Source organism: Sciurus carolinensis, chromosome X (assembly GCF_902686445.1).
Source record: "Sciurus carolinensis chromosome X, mSciCar1.2, whole genome shotgun sequence".
In the NCBI taxonomy this organism is placed as follows: domain Eukaryota; kingdom Metazoa; phylum Chordata; class Mammalia; order Rodentia; family Sciuridae; genus Sciurus; species Sciurus carolinensis.
The window spans coordinates 15,197,450-15,213,029 of NC_062232.1; the positions used below are offsets into that span (position 1 = coordinate 15,197,450).

General features: G+C 39.0%; 1 protein-coding gene across 8 annotated transcripts in view; it reads right to left on the reverse strand.

The window, feature by feature from the left end:
• Bclaf3 (BCLAF1 and THRAP3 family member 3) overlaps positions 1–11,453 on the reverse strand; it is a 62,898-nt gene extending 51,445 nt beyond the window's left edge. For 7 of the 8 annotated variants that reach the window (XM_047535796.1, XM_047535791.1, XM_047535792.1 and 4 more), the window contains exon 1: positions 11,325–11,453. The gene's annotated coding sequence lies outside the window, so the exon portion shown is untranslated. Of the gene's footprint in view, positions 1–11,128; positions 11,261–11,324 lie in introns of those variants that run through there. The other variant, XM_047535789.1, reaches the window with a different exon arrangement.
• Positions 11,454–15,580: the final 4,127 nt, after the last annotated feature.

Here is a 15,580-nt window from a genome sequence, read left to right on the forward strand (position 1 = left end):
CATCAGTGTTTATAGCAGCTCAATTCAAAATAGCCAAGCTATGGAATGGACCTAGGTGCCCTTCGACAGATGAATGGATAAGAAACTGTGGTGTACATATACAATGAGTATTACTCAGCATTAAAGAAGGATAAAATTATGGCATTTGCCAGTAAATGGATAGAACTGAAGAATATTATGCTAAGTGAAATAAGCCAATCCCAAAGAACCAAAGGCCAAATGTTTTCTCTTATAATCAGATGCTAATTCACAATAAGGGGGGGGGGCAGAACAGTGGTATTTTAGACTAAGCACAGGGAAGTGAGGGGAGGGGAGAGGGCATGGGGGTAGGAATGATAATAGAATGAATCAGACATTATTACCCTATATGCATATATGATTACACAACTTGTGTAATTCTACATCATGGACAATAAGATGAATGAGAAGTTTTACTCCATTTATGTATGATGTGTCAAAAGGCATTCTACTGTCATGCATAACTAATTAGAACAAATTAAAAAACCTGACAAACAGTAAAAAAATAAACATGAAGCAGAAGAAAACTAAGTCTGTGTGTCAAACAGAATTAAATACTATATATTCAAAAGCATTTGAGATTTGAATTAGGAATTAAAAACTAAGAACAGGGTTGGGGATGTAGCTCAGTAGTAGAGCACTTGCCTAGCAGGTATGAGGCTGAGGGTTCCATTCCCAGCACTGCAAATGACCAAACAAATATCACCCCTAACAACAGAAGTAGACCAACGATGGTGATGCAAGCACCTACACTCTCAGCACTCAAGTGGCTGAGGCAGGAAGATCACTTGAGTTCAGGAATTCTAGACAAACAAAATGAGATGCTATCTCAAAACAAAACAAACAAAAGCAAAAGCAAGAGACCAAAGCCACACAAACAAAAAGCAGAGGCAAATGAAAGGAAAAAAGTTAACTGAACTTAAGGGAAAAAAATGGAAAAGATTAAATTATCTCAAAGGTGAAGAATAAATTACAAAGTGCTAAAGGGAAGAATAAACTCAAATGAAAATTTAATACGATACATCAAAGGAAGACAGGAAACCAAGAAAGTAAAAATGATACTAAGCAAAGGGAGGAGAGGAAAAGAAGAAGGGTCAGAGAGAAACTAGTAGGAATTGAGGTAAATAAGAAATATTTGGTTTTTTTTTTTTTTTTTTTTTTTTGCGGTGCTGGGGATTGAACCCAGGGCCTCGTGCTTGTGAGGCAAGCACTCTACCAACTGAGCTGAATCCCAGCTCGTTTGTATTTTTTAAACATTTATTTATTTCATGTGGTGCTGAGAATTGAACCCAGTGCCTCACACATGAGACAAGTGCTCTACCATTGAGCCACAACCCCAGCCCAGAAATATTTGTATTATTATAGCCTCTAAAGAAAAATAGTATTATAGAACTGAACTAATATTTAAAATTATAATTCAAGAATGCTTTCTAGAAATGGAAAAATATTTTATATACCCAAATCAACACATTAAAGGGCTCTCCAGTACCTAGGAAAAATTAACTCAGAACAATCAACTCTGAGACATAGTAAAGATTATTTGATTCAAAGATAAAGATAAAATTATCGAGATTCCCAAGCAAAAAATAACTTTTAAATCTAAAAGAATTAGACCATCATCACACTTTTCAAGACAAAAATACAAAGCTAGGTGAAAATAGAGCATTAAAAGAAAAAAAAAAAACAACTTGGGGGCTGAGGATGTAGCTCAGTAGCACAGTGCTTGCCTAGCATGTGTAAGACCCTGGGTTCAATTCCTAGTACTTGGGGGGGAAAGCAACTCAATGAAAGGAAGTATGAACCAAAGATTTTATATCAGACAAACTAGCCCTCAAATATCATGGTGACAAAAAAAATAGTTTTTAACATAAAAGAACATAGGGAATTCAGTACTTCCTAGCTCTTCCTGAGAAATCTACTACAGAATGAGCTTCATACAACCAAACTATGACTGGGGAAAGTTAGAAAAAGGACTGAGAGTCGCATATAAAAATATGAGCCAGGCACAGTGGCACACATCGGTGATCCCAGAGACTCCAGAGGATGAAGCAGAAGGATTGAAAGTTCCAAGCCAGCCTCAGCAACTTAGGGAGGCCCCAAGCAACTTAGGGAGACCCTCTCTCTAAATGAAATTTTAAAAGGGGGCTGGGGATGTAGCTCAGTGGTTAAGTGACCCTGAGTTCAATCCCTGGAACAAAATACATGTGCATGTGTGTGTATATGTGTGTGTGTGTGTGTGTGTGTGTGCGGGTTTATGTGTGTGTATATATATATAAAGGGGTTGAGGGTGTAGTTCAGTGGTAGAATGTATTTATAGGATGCACAAGGGCCCTGTGTTCAATCCCCAGCATGCATATATAGATACATACACATATATACACACATATGTATGTAAACATACATGTATAACACTAAAAGAAAGATGAGGATAAGGGTGGGAAATTAATGTAGAATTGCTGCATTTGTGACAGTTGAAATACTGCCAACTAAAAAATGAGAAAAGAAAGAGAAGAGAGGAATAATAGAAACAGCTTCATTACCATGTAGGCAAGGGCAGATTTTAAGGATATTGGGGGGAAAGTAATTCACTAGATACTAAGAGGTTAAACAAATCAACACACAATGCCAAGGCAACTGGATATCCACAAGCAAAAGAATAAAGTTTGGCCTAAGCTTACACCATACATAAAAATTAACTCAAAATGGATCAAAGACCTAAATGTAAGAGCCAAATATACAAAACTTACAAGAAAATATAAGAAAAAATAATCTTTGGGATCCCAGATCAGGCAACGGTTTTTAAGATATGGCACCCGAAACACATGCAACAAAAGAAAATGATAAATAAATTGGATATCATCAGAATTCAAAACGTTTACGTTGTAAAGGACGGCATCAAGAAAGTGAAAAGAATCATAAACATCAATGAGTGCTGTTGCACTACCATCTACTTGTTGTAAATAAAACATTATGGATTTCAAAGCCAAAAAAAAAAAAGGGAAATGAAAAGAGGGGCTGGGGATGTGGCTCGGCAGTGGAGTGCTCACCTCGCCTGTGTAAGGCACTGGGTTCAATCCTCAGCACCATATATAAAAATAAAGTAACAGTATTATGTCTACCTACAACTAAAATAAAATTAAAAAAAAAGAAAGTGAAGAAAAAGCCAGACACAGTGGTGCCTACCTATAATCCCAGCCACTCAAGAAGTTGAGACAGGAGGATCACAAATTCAAGACCAGCCTCAGCAATTTAGTAAGGTCCTGTCTCAAAAAATAAAAAGGGCTGGGATGTTGCTCAGTGGTTAAGCACCCCTGGGTTTAATCCCTGGTACCAAAAAACAAAACAAAACAAAGTAAAAAGAAGAGGTGGGGATGTAGCTCAATGGTAAAATGCTTGCCTAGAATGCGTGAGGTCCTGGGTTCAATCCCCAGTACTGCAAGTTAAAAAAAAAAAAGGTGAAAAGGCAGCACAGTAATAAATGAATAACCAAATTAAAAAGTAAACAAAGGTAAAGAACAGACATTTCTCAAAAGAAGATATAAAAATGTCTAGTAAGCATATAACATCACTAGTCACTAGTGAAGTGCAAATCGAAACAGTAATGGATGCCACTTCACACCAATAAGGACAACCAAAATCAAAAAGACAGATTAGGGTCTGGGGTTGTAGTTCAGTGGTAGAGTGCTTACCTAGCACATGTGAGGCACTGGTTCGATCCTCAGCACCCATAAAAATGAATAAATAAAAAATAAAGGTATAATTTTTAAAAAAAGACAATATAACAAGTCTTTCAATGATAGATAATGGAACTCTCATACATCACTGGTGGAATGTAAAATGGCACAGTCACTTTGAAAAACAGTTTGGCAGTTTCTAAGTTAAACATAAAGTTACCATATGACCTGACTATTCCCCACCTAAGTATATGCTCAAGAGAAATGAAAATGTAAGTCTATATAAAAAATGGTATACAAATGTTCATAGGAGCATATTTATAATAAACCAAAAAGTAGAAAACGACCCAAGTATACATTGAGAAATAAATGAATGAACAAATTGTGGTATACCCATACAATGGAATATTATTTGACCATAAGAAGGAATGAAGTACTGGTACATGCTACAACATGGATGGACTTTGAAAACACTATGCTAAGAAGCCATATGGACAATAAAAGCCATATGGTATGATACCATTTATGTGAAAAAGACAGAACAGACAAATCCATAGAAATAGAAAGTAGTCTAGTGGTTGCTTGGGTGGGGGGAGGGAATAGGGACATAGACAGTAATGGCTAATGCATACAGGGTTTCTTTTGGGGGTGGAAAAAAATTCAAAATAACAAGTGTTTGAAGGATGTACTGATAACGGAACTCTCATACACTGCTGGGTGGGAATGTAAAATGATACAGCCACTTTGGAAAACATTTTGAAAAATTAGACTGTGGTGATGGCTGCATAACTCTATGAATATACTAAAAACTACTGAAGTGTACACTTTAAATGGGTGCACTGTGTGGATAGAGAGATTCATACTAAATGTGAATTCAGTATTTACAAATGCAAAGAAGAAAAATTCTCCAGGAAGACCTTTGCAACAAAGAAGTCACACTCCAGCACAGAACTCCACCTATTCAGAGCCCACAGAACAAGCGGGCAATTAGCAGATCAGAGAAAAGAGGAAGTCAGACCTGAGCAGACCAAACAGATTATTCTCATGGACACAGCAGCTATGTTAGCTCTTCAGTAAGGAGGAGCTGGAAGTAGATACAGAACACTACCATTGCTTATCACTATTCTCTGATCATAAGGGACACTATGTATTTCTCTCTCACACACAAAGATAAATAAGCAGAGAATAAGGACATTAAAAAAGGGTTAAGTGTGAAAGAAAAACCATTAGAACAAATACGAAGCCCCTTTCAATATTTTTTAAAAATAGAAGAGCAACATATACACCTCTCATAGAGAAAGAAACAGCAATTATAGCAATGTAAATAATTACAAATTTTTTTTCTTTATTTAGGGGGGCACTGGGGATTGAACCCAGGGTCACTTAACCACTGTGCAATATCCCCGGCCCTTTTTTGTATTTTATTTAGAGATAGGATCTCCCTGAGTTGCTTAGGGCCTCACTAAATTGCTAAGGCTGGCTTTGAACTTGAGATCCTCCTGCCTCAGTCTCCCAAGCTGCTAAGATTACAAGTCATGCACAACCATGCTGGGCAACAAAATATTATGATATCATTGAGACCATACATATATCTGTCGTAACAATAAATATGAATGGGTTTAACTCACCTATTGAAATAAGAATTTTCAATTTGGCTAACAGAACTAAACTCAAGGAGTTTTACAAAACACATATCTAAAAACAAAATGATTCCAAACGTTAAAAACCAAAAGACAAACTATATCAGGGCAAACAGAAATGAAAACAGGGTAAGGTTAGTAATCCTGCAGAATTCAAGTCCCAAAGCATTAACTATGATACAGAAAGAAACTTTTTAAATGCTAAAAATCACATTCCATGAAGACTTAACACAAATAAATACAAACATTCATATCAATATAACACAGCAACCATCCTTATGAAACAAAACTAACATGATATATAAGGAGGAAACAAAAAACATACTAACAAGGTGGTCACAGTGGCTCACACTATAATCCCAGCTACTTGGGATGCTGAGGCAGGAGGATCACAAGTTGGAGGCCAGCCTAGGCAATGCAGAGACCTTATTTTAAAAAATAAACCAAAAAAAAAAACTAAGAAAGAAAAGGAAACACATTAATAAGAGATTTTAACTTTATACACCATTCCACTCTTGACATAAGACATAATGAGGTGAACCAAAAACAAGAAGGTAGAATATCTAAATAATATAATCAAGAGTATATCTCAATATTTATCAAAGTCTACATTCTGAGGGCTAGAGAATACACTTTCTTCTCATGTCATGCACATTCACCAAAAATAATAATATATTAGGTCACGAAGAAAACGCTAGTAATTTCCATAGAATGAAAATATTATAAACAATACTGTATTTACTAACAAAAATAAGGAACTGAAAGGCCCTCCCACCTAGAAATTTAAAAGTCTCCTATTAAATAACTCCTGGGTATTCTCCAACTGAAATTATAGATCTTTAAAGAAATAACAACAATGAAAACACTATATTTCAGAGTATGTGGGATGCACTTAAAGTGGTGATCAAAGGAAAATTCATTGTGCTAAACATTTTATCAGTAAAAATGAAACAATAAAACTAAATCACTTCATCTCCAAGATAAAAAAAATTTCAAATAATAAAGTAAACCAAAACAAAGAACATGGAAAGAACTAATAAAAATAAATGTAGGAGCCGGATGCTGTGGTGCACACCTGTAATCCCAGCAGCTAGGAAGGCTGATGCAGGAGGATTGCAGGTTCAAAGCCAGCCTCAGCAATTTACAGAGGACCTAAGCAATTTAGGGAGAGACCCTGTCTCAAAAAATAAAAATAAAAATAAAAATGGCCTGTTGATGTGGATCAGTGGTTAAGCGTCCCTCGGTTCAATCCTTAACAACAAAATAAAGTAGAAGAAAAGAATGAAGACAGTTTTAAAATAGATCTAATTAATAACCAACAATTCTTTATTTATTAAAACAACAAATAGATAAAATACTATATAACAACCATTTTCTTTCTCTCATTTTTTTCTTTTCTTCCTTCCTTTCCTGGTGGTAGGGATACAATCCAGGGCCTTGTACTGCTAGGCAAGCATTTACTGATCTCTTCCAGTTCCTATACTATTTTTATTAAGAAAAAATGGGAGAAAACAGATAAACAAAATGGGGAAAATGGCATGGAGGCAATAACCATTGAAATAGAAGAAAAATTGAAAAGTCATCAGAGATTACTTTGTAGGTACCTGTCAAATAATTTGAAAATCCAGATAAAAGTTATATTTTACTATAAAAATACAGATCTCCAAAATATAGTATATTAGAATAGAAAGCTTAAAAAGACCAGTTTTCATAGAAGAAATAGTTATTAAGGAAGTATCCCAAGAAAAGCACCAGGCCCAGATGGTTTCACAGGGAACTCTACCAAGCCTCCAAACACCAAGATAGCCTTAATGCTCTATAAATTATTCTAGAGATGGCACAGCAAAAGAAAGATCAAGTCCTGTAGGAACATCAACCTTGGAGGAAGATGAACCAGCAAAAAAAGAGAATGAGAAGGAACTTTGTGTGAGGAAGAAAACCCTGGGACACAGAATCTTAGAACTAAAGAAGGATGTTCCAAAAAGGGAGACTTTTGTGGAAAATGCTGCACAGAGATCATGCACATGGCCTAAGTAATAAGCGGAAGTTTAGGAGACTGAGAAAGCCAATTATTAACTCCTTCAGTCTGTCTGGGAAGGTGAGGAGAGAAGCCTGGTGGGGGCCCAGGATGAGGGGGTTTAGGGAGGAGGTTTGAAATGGAGCAACTTGAGTAGCTTTATTCTTGACAAGGAGGGAACTATTTGGTGTTAAGGATCTAAAAGAGAATGACAGGCATAGTAAAAGATGAGTCTAGGTCCAATTAGTGAACTGTTTCCTTTGATTTCTTACTATTAACTCTAAATGGTACAGTTTCTCCCATCATCCCATATTTATTTATTATCTTCTTCATTGATTCAAAATACATTTTATCAGTGATCAAATTCTATGTTAATTTAGTAAACATTACTAGGTGCCAGTGATAACTAGTGATCATGAACACAAAGTTGGAAAAAAACTAATTTCCTTCCCTGAGAAGCTAAGACTGGTGGATAAGAAAAACCACATGAGTGACAGCACTTTCTGGTTACAAAGCATTGGACAAATACTATCTCATTTAATCCTCATAACAAGCATTGAAGAAATTAGAATTACCCCCAATTTCATAGGTGAAAAAAACAAGCCTGAGAAAGTTAACTATCTGCCCCCACATAGAGGACCTGAAACAAGAATCCAGGTTCTTGGACTCCAATTCTAACACTTCCCCAACCTTGCAACTCCTACTTTCAGAAAAATGACCCTGTGGAGGACTGCACAGTCACCTGCTCAGACAGAAGCTCAATCAGCAGAATTGTGCTTTAACACACTCAAGAGTAGTTGACACCCTCCATCACATCTAAAATTGCCATCTAAATTTGGAAAGCAGTTAAATCAAGCTACCTGGACAGTCTGTAGCCTGTAGGGCACAAAGACTGTTTTCTTTATCATAAGTTGAAGGGTTGGGTTTAATTTACCTTTATATCTGCCCAGCTTTACATTGGTGTCTTTAATACTTGCTCCTTTAAGATTTGTGCAGACCAACCTAGATGCCCTTCAATTGATGAATGGATAAAGAAACTGTGGTGTGTATATATATATAATATATATATATATATAATATATATACACAATGGAATATTACTCAGGCCATAAAGAATAATAAAATTATGGCATTTGCAGGCAAAATGGATGAATGAAATTGGAGAAAATCATGCTAAGTGAGATAAGTCAATCTCCAAAAACCAAAGGATGATGATCTTGCTGATAAACAGATGACGATACATAATGGGGTGTGGGAGGGAGGTGAGAATGGAGGAAGGTGGGACTGTATAGAGGGAAAAGAGGGGTGGGTGGGAATGAAAAAAATAACAATGAATCAAACACCATTACCCTATGTAAATGTATGATTACACAAATGGTATGCCTCTACTTCATGTACAGAGAAACAAGATGTACCCCATTTGTTTACAATTAAAAAAATTAATTAATTAAAAAAATATTTGTGCAGATTCATTCATTCTCCTAATTTAATAACTCTGATACAGGTTTTTTTTCCTTTGAAGTGCTGGGGACTGAACCCAGAACCTCACACATGCTAAGCACACATTATACCAATGAATTACATACCCTGCACCCTGATGCTATTTTGGGGGGGGGGGGGGTACCAGGGATTGAACCCAGTGATGCTTAACCACGGAGCCACATCCCAGCCCATTTTTGTTCTTTATTTTGTGAAAGGGTCTTGCTAAGTTGCTCAGGGCCTCGCTAAATTGCTGAGGCTGGCTTTGAACTTGCTATCCTCCTGCCTCAGCCTCCCAAGTCTCTGGGATGACAGGCATGTGCCATAATGGACCAGTTTTTCTGAATTTAGAAACTTCCTTTAAAATTTACAAACTTCGGATGTTTCTGTGCTCTGAAATCTTTATAAGATGGCAACAATAGCAACAAGACAAAGTATGTTTAAATGTACTTTCCACAAATGTCTCATTTGACCCTCAAATCCACCCTACAGGAAAGGTAAGGCAAACACATAACCCCTAGTTGTTGAGGAATTAGTACCTTAGAAAAGTTAAGTGATTTGTTCAAGGTAATCAGATATGGTAGAATTCAAGGAAATCCTGACTTTAAGTTCCTTGTTCAACTAGATAACCTTTCTTTACTAAACTGGTTAAAGCTGGAATAAAAGATGAGAAATTGAATTGCTGTCAATAAGAAAAAAGTGATAACCAGAGAAGGATGCTTGTACTTGATTGGAGAGAACACAAATGGATCAATTTTCTATAGAAATCCTTAAATTTTACCTTTTGATAGGATGGGTAAGGACACTCACAAATTATTGCAAAAAATAGCTGCCCTTTACAGAGTGAAAATGAAAAATACACATTTGTTTTATAAAACTATTTATGTGTATACTCTGCTCAACAACTCTAGCATCTAGGAATTTACACTAAGGAACATCTATCCAACAGTGTGTGTAAGTAGTGAAAAATGTCGAATTACAAATTAAATAAATTATTATAGTCATATGATGGCATGATATATGGTTGGAAAAAAAGCAATTACAAAGGAGTTTACTTCAGAAAAATCATGTATTCATGTCTGCACAGAAATGCAGACATGAATACATGAATTTTTTCATTATGATTTTGTATATTTTTAAAGTTCTTGAATGTGAATGGCTTGCTAAATGTTTTCTTTATATAAATGTTTCTAATAAGGCATATTAAAGGTTTCTTGGAGGAGGCTGTGCAACTGCAGGGATTTCAAACGAAAAATTTTTCAGCCATTTTAAAAAATACTATTAAAAATAAGGCATCACTGGGGGTGTGGCTCGGTTGGGTGGCTTGCCATACCATGTTCCAGGCCCTGCGTAGGATTCCCCAGCAGAGGAGGGGGGGGAATAAAATGAATAAATAAAGCATTACTGTACTATGACCATTAAAATACCATTGAAAAATAAAGCACTCTAGCCTGACTTGCACCATGCCCGCCTGTAGTCCCAGCCACTCTGGAGGTCGTGGTGGGAGGATTGCTTGAGCCCAGGAGTTCCAGACCAGCCTGGTCGACATAGCACGACCCCATTTCAAACAAAATAAAAGCACGCATTATGAGCCCACAGCAAAACCTTTTCAAATTCCAGTTTTTCCTTTGGAATTTGTTCGCATTTAGGTGAAAAAAAAAAACGCTTAAAGGTTGTTTAAAACGTTTGACCAGTAGCTTGAGTGACACGGATCTCTACCTTTTAGTTTGTAATCTGCTCTAGAAAAGAAAGGCAATCACCTAAAAGACATCTCGAAAAGCATCTCAGAAGGAAAATATTTAGGGGTATAAGTTTCTCTCCCATTTTTTTTCCCTTCTGACCTACTAGCAGGACAGTCCTGACTGGGACTGGCCCAGTTTCCCAAATACATCCTAGAGAAGCACATGAGATGCGCCAATTTTCAGTATACGTTTCCCAAAAGACAAGTTTACTATGTAATGCAGGATAAAGAGCAGCCTTCACTACTCATTCTCAACGTAATCAGGAGAAGATGCCGCTGCTCTGCAAAAGCACTACACGAGGACAAAGCGGGGGCTCGTAGGCACAGATCCCACAGGCGACGTGTCCGGACCGCCTCAGGAACAAGGGCATAGTACCCGGACACCGCCTTCCCTCCGCCCCCCCAAGACAGACGCTAGGAACCGCGGGGACTGCAGCCTGCCTGAGGACCGGGAAAGAGTCGGGTCGCGTAAGCAGGTGCCCAGGTCGCCCCACCAGAGGGAAGACACCGGTCGAAAAGCCAGAGGGACTCAGGGGAATCAACCGGCTGGGAACCTAACCTGGGCTGCCACTCCCGAGGTTGAACTGGCCGAGCGATCGAAGGGGGGCTGGGGAGCAGTCCCGACCTGTGCCGGACCGCCGCATCTTCCCCGCAGCCCCAACCGCCATCCGGAGAACCGCCCATCCCGCGCGGTGGACACGCCCTCCCTGCGGGCCTAGGCCTCTACGCCCCGCCTGTTCCTCAGGGTCGCTCACCCAGCCTGGAAGTCCCCGCCGTCGCCACCGCCGCCACCGCCGGCCCCTCGGGCCTCGCCCCTCACACGGCCGCTGCCTCCCAAGGCAGCGGCACCACCACTACCTCAGCCGGGCCGCAAGACCCGGAACCACTTCCTTCCGGAACCGCCTAGCCCCGCCCCCACCCCGCCCACTGTCGCGGCCTCGCGCTGAGCCAGCTTTCCCACCGACCCTTCCACTCTCCCAACGACTATGCTCCGCCCAGGCTGCTCCGGCCAGAGCGCCTGCGCCCTCTGCCGGCCGTTCCCACCTTGACCGCTGTTTAGGGCGCCTGCGTCCTGTCCTCTGTCACCTTCCTGCCTGCCCAGCCCAGCTAGAGCGCTTGCGCTTACTCCCACCCTTGGTCGGGAAGAAAGAACGCAGTGCATGCCCGAGATCCAGGAATCCCAGGGCTGGGGGTCAGGGTTTGGAGATTGGCTCTCAGCTAGGTTCAGGAACTTGGTCGTGTGGGCCTTCCAGCCTAGTGCTGATGGATGCACCAGGAGGCAGAGGTGGCTACTGAACTCATGGATCTGGGCCTTCCAGCCTTGTTTTAGTTCACAAAGCTCTTGCAGAAACAACTCATTGAATCTGCTCCTGTGTGTCCTCTCTCCCTGCCGACTCAATCTTTAACCATTCTCCTAATCTTTAATCATTCCCTAAGGAATTTGTTTTCCATTTCTACCTGGAAAACAAAACTTCCCCTTGGAGCATTCTAAATAGGTTAATGGTACCAACATCTGTCTACCATCCAATTCAAACTGTTGACTTCTGTCTGTGAGTGTGTGTGTGTGTGTGCCCCCACACAGATACACTGGATAGAACCCAGGGCCATGCACATGCTAAGCAAGCACTCTACCACTGAACTACAGCCCCAATCCATTCTTTTTTACAAATTTTTTATTTGTTCTAATTAGTTGTACATGACAGTAGAATGCATTTATACATTTTGATAAATCCTGCATAAATGGAGTGCAATTTCTTATTTTTCTGATTGTACATATTGTAGGATCACATCGGTCTATTCCTTTTTTTTTTTTTCTTTTTGGTGCTGGGGATTGAACCCAGGGCCTTGTGCTTGCAAGGCAAGCACTCTACCAGCTGAGTTATATCCCCAACCCCAACATTGGTCTATTCTTGATCTCTCTCCTCCCATACTGCATCTACTGGCCCCAAAGGCGTTATGTCCACCTTGAGTACTGCCTATTACCCTCTCTCGTTACTGTCACCTACTGACTACCTGGCATTAGTTTCCCTTTCCTCCTGATTACTGTTATCATCCAATGAAACCAACATGCATGACTGAGCCATGCTACCTCAACTTCCTCAACCCAATGACCTTTATCTCTACACTGTCCATCCATTCCTAGGCTCATACTCTAGAAAATCTTGATATTAATCACTGTATACTGCTCCATCTCTAAAATCTTACATTTTCAAATTCCACTTGGACTGGCAATCCTCATCCTTGCTATACTATCTCTCCCTTGGTCTCATTATACTTGTTCTCCAAATACCATAAAGAGCTCCCATCTCATGAACATTCTATTTAACTTAAACCCATGACCTTTGATTAATGCCTGCTGGCTTACCTGTTGCCACAACCTAATGTCAAACCATCACCTTAAAACATTCCAGTTGTCAGCCGTGTGTGGTGGAACATGCCTGTAATCCAGCTACTTGGGAATCTGAAGCAGAAGGACCTCAATATCCAGGCCAACTTCAGCAACTTGGTGAGAACCTGTCTCAGAATAGAATTTTTTACAAAGGTTGGGGATGTTGCTCAGTGGTAGAGCACCCCTGGGTTCAATTCCCAGTATAATCCATCACTCAATCAATCAATCCCAGTTATCTACATTTTTCATTCCTACATCTGCCATTCCAAGCACTGAGTTGGGGGGGAATCACACAACTATTAAAGAATGATGGATGCCACTAAAATTTGTGGACACCCACCTCAGTGAAAAGCCTTGCTGCCTTAGTAATCCCTTTATATGACCCTTTTGTGTGACCTCTCTTATTTCCAAAAATTGCTGCTACAAACTTTTTACCGCTGTCTTTAAGTCCTATGCAATTATCATTTTACTCTCTTCATAGACCACTTTACTTCCTGTTTTGCAAAGAAACTTCTTAGTACAGCCTAAGAGGCTTTTCATTATCTGGTTCATGCTTACTTCTCTCATCTCTTTCCACCTTATATTCAATGCTCTGGCCATACTGAAATTTTTCATTTTGAGTCTGATAATAATTTTTCTCTATAGTTTAGAGGTGTGAGTTCTAGTATCTGCACTTATGTGGCTTCAACTCAGGAAGGTTTCCAACCATTCCGTCTTCAAGAATTGTTTCGTTCTGATCTTTCTTAGGAAGAGCAATTATCTGTGGTAGTTCTGTTTATCATCTTCATTTTATTATCCTTTTTCAGCTTTCCAGCAGACAACAAATTTGCTTTATTGATACTGATGTGGCTTCCTAAAGCATTCAGTCTCCATTTTGAAATTTTATTACTGAGATTTTGCTTCTTGTACTCTCTCTCTCTCTCTCTCTCTCACACACACACACACACACACACACACACATATACCCCACCACACACACATATACCCCACCCCATTGATCTGCATTTAATCCTTTCATTTCTTATGTAATTATTTTCTGGTTCTATAGAAGTTCTTTCTTCTTTCAAAAGAATGCTAAATTGATCATAATTTTTTTATTTTGAATTCCATAGTTGATCGTTTTCAGAAGCATATTCTTTTTCTTCAATGGTTGATTTTTGTGTACTTCATTTGTGTGTGTGTGTGTGTGTGTGTGTGTGTATGTGTGTGTGTGTGTGGTGGACTTATCTTTGAAAAATGGCATGTTTTAATCATTATTGGTTAACACACAGTACAAGTAGATGGCTCTTGGCCTTATCTTTTTATCTACTTGAGTGGACACAGAAGATAAATTGTACATTGTAACATAGGTCTTAGTGTACATATGAATAGCACATATGCACACATACAACAAACCCAAAGAAATGGAATATTAACTTTCTTTCCCATTTCTTTTCTTCAGTTTTCATGAAACCCAAATCTGCTGCAGAACACCAAATGTGCTTAATACAGGGAGTTTGTATTAATAAGTTATGCTACAATGACAATCCCCAAATATCTGTGTCTTAATTATAAAAACAAATGTTTCTCACATTTCATGTCCTTCATGGGTCAGCTTTGGTTGTTCTGGCTGAGACCCAGATTCAAGGAATTGACCCAGTCAGAGACATTACTGGTATCATAGCAAAAGAAAGTGAGAAAGGATGGAGCCATGTGCTGTATGTAAAAACTTCTGCTTAAAGGTACTGGCTCAGTGAACTGGGGCTAATTCAGTGGTAGACCGCTTGCCTGTGCACAAGGCCCTGGTTCATTCCCCAGCACTACCAAAGTAAGATTTTAAAGTTATCAACTAAAGTTAAAGCTACTGAATCAGAAATTCTAGGAGTTGAGTCCAATGGACTGGGCCTCCAGGTAATGCTGATACACGCTCAAGTTTGAGAACCACTTCTCTATTGTTTGAATTCCCTGTAATCAGTATAAGGACATAGAGGCTTGATGAAATTCAGGGTAGTTTTTAAATCCTTAAAACCAGAAAAATATTTTTTAAAATGTAAAAGAGCAATTCAGGCTTTGATATAAACTTAGACAAAATGCCCACTCTTATCATTTGTTGCGGGGAGACAGCTTCTGGGAACTTGCTGATGGTCATTACATGCATCCCAGCTGCCATTCGGTGTAACTTTCTTTTATAATGCTGATGTGATGCCCTCAAAAGTAAATATCCTGTGCACATCATGCACATACACACAAAAAGGCAAAAAATCGAAAAGTGGTGAGGAAAGAGAGGATGAGAGCATAAGATGGAAAAGAGTAAGAGGAGAAATAGAATGGATAGCATCAATCAGTACCAAAAAAAAAAAAAAAATCCAGAGGTGACACCCTTTTGGAACCCTAGCTGTCTGGAGGGCTGAGGCAGTAGGACCACAGGGCCAGGGATCACTGTGGCTACTTAGAAGACCCAGTCTTAACACCAAAAGTAGAAGGAGCTGAGAATATGACTCAGTGACTGAGTGCCCTTGGGTTTAATCACCAAAATGAAATAAAACACAATTATCGAAAAAATTTAAAAATGAAAATAAATAAAAAATAAAATGCTGATGTGAGAAGAGTAGGAAAAATAGCTTTCTCATTCCTGAAAAGAAT